We start from the raw sequence: 937 nt of genomic DNA, 5'->3' as shown, positions 1-937 counted from the left end.
CGGTGGGGAGGGCGGGGTCACGAAGACACGCCCCCCAGCCGGCGCGCACACACGGACAAGCGGCCACGCCCCCTCCGCCGCCCGTAGCTGACCCCGCGTGTCCCGGGACGGGGACACGATCCACACACACACCCCCCCCCCCCTCCGGCCGCAGCCCCTTGTTCACCAGCACCGGGGGACACGGGGGACCCTGGGGATGTGGAGGGAGAGCGGGCAGGGGCAGGATGACTGGGCTCCTTCCTTGGCTGGGGCAGAGCGGGGGGTCCCAGCCATGCCAGATGTCGATCGGAGCCCCAGTAAGACCGGTTAGATTGGGGGAGGGAAAACCAGTATCCTCCCACCACCACCTTGAACTGGTCTGGGAGCACAAGGATCCCAGTGCTCCCAGTCCCTCGAGGGACACGTCCCCTGTGTCCCCCCCCCTCCATGCCGGATCCTTCCATCCCGTCCCAGGACGGACCCCCAGCGCCCACTCCTCCACCCGTGCCCCGCTCCACCTCCACACCCGGCCCACCGCACGGGCACCGGGGCCGGGCATCGGTGCCACCGCGCACACACCTGGGGGCTGGGCACTCAGCTGGGCCTCCCCGGCACCGCAGCCTCCGCTGGGGCTTCGCCAGCAGCCGCGCAGGGCATCTGCCTGCCTCGGCCGCCATGGCGGGGCTGAGGGAGCCCGGACCGGGCCCGGTTACCTCAGAGATGGGGAGAAACCCCTGACCGTCCCCCACAGCCCCCGGCCCCGGCCAGACTCCGGGACAAAATGGCGCCCCCTTCCCGCCAATGCTCCCTCAGGCGGCGGGGGCGGGGCCGGGGGCTACTGCCGCCAATCAGAGCGCCTCTTCCCCTCCACCTCCCAGCTGCTCCCCGCCAATCGCAGCGCGGCGCTCGCGCGAGGGGCACGTGCCCCACCCCCTTCCCGCCGAAAACGGCGCGCCGC

The sequence above is a fragment of the Haliaeetus leucocephalus genome, unplaced genomic scaffold (assembly GCF_000737465.1).
Source record: "Haliaeetus leucocephalus isolate CR32 unplaced genomic scaffold, Haliaeetus_leucocephalus-4.0 Scaffold448, whole genome shotgun sequence".
Classification (NCBI taxonomy): Eukaryota; Metazoa; Chordata; class Aves; order Accipitriformes; family Accipitridae; genus Haliaeetus; species Haliaeetus leucocephalus.
This window is presented reverse-complemented; position numbering follows the sequence as displayed.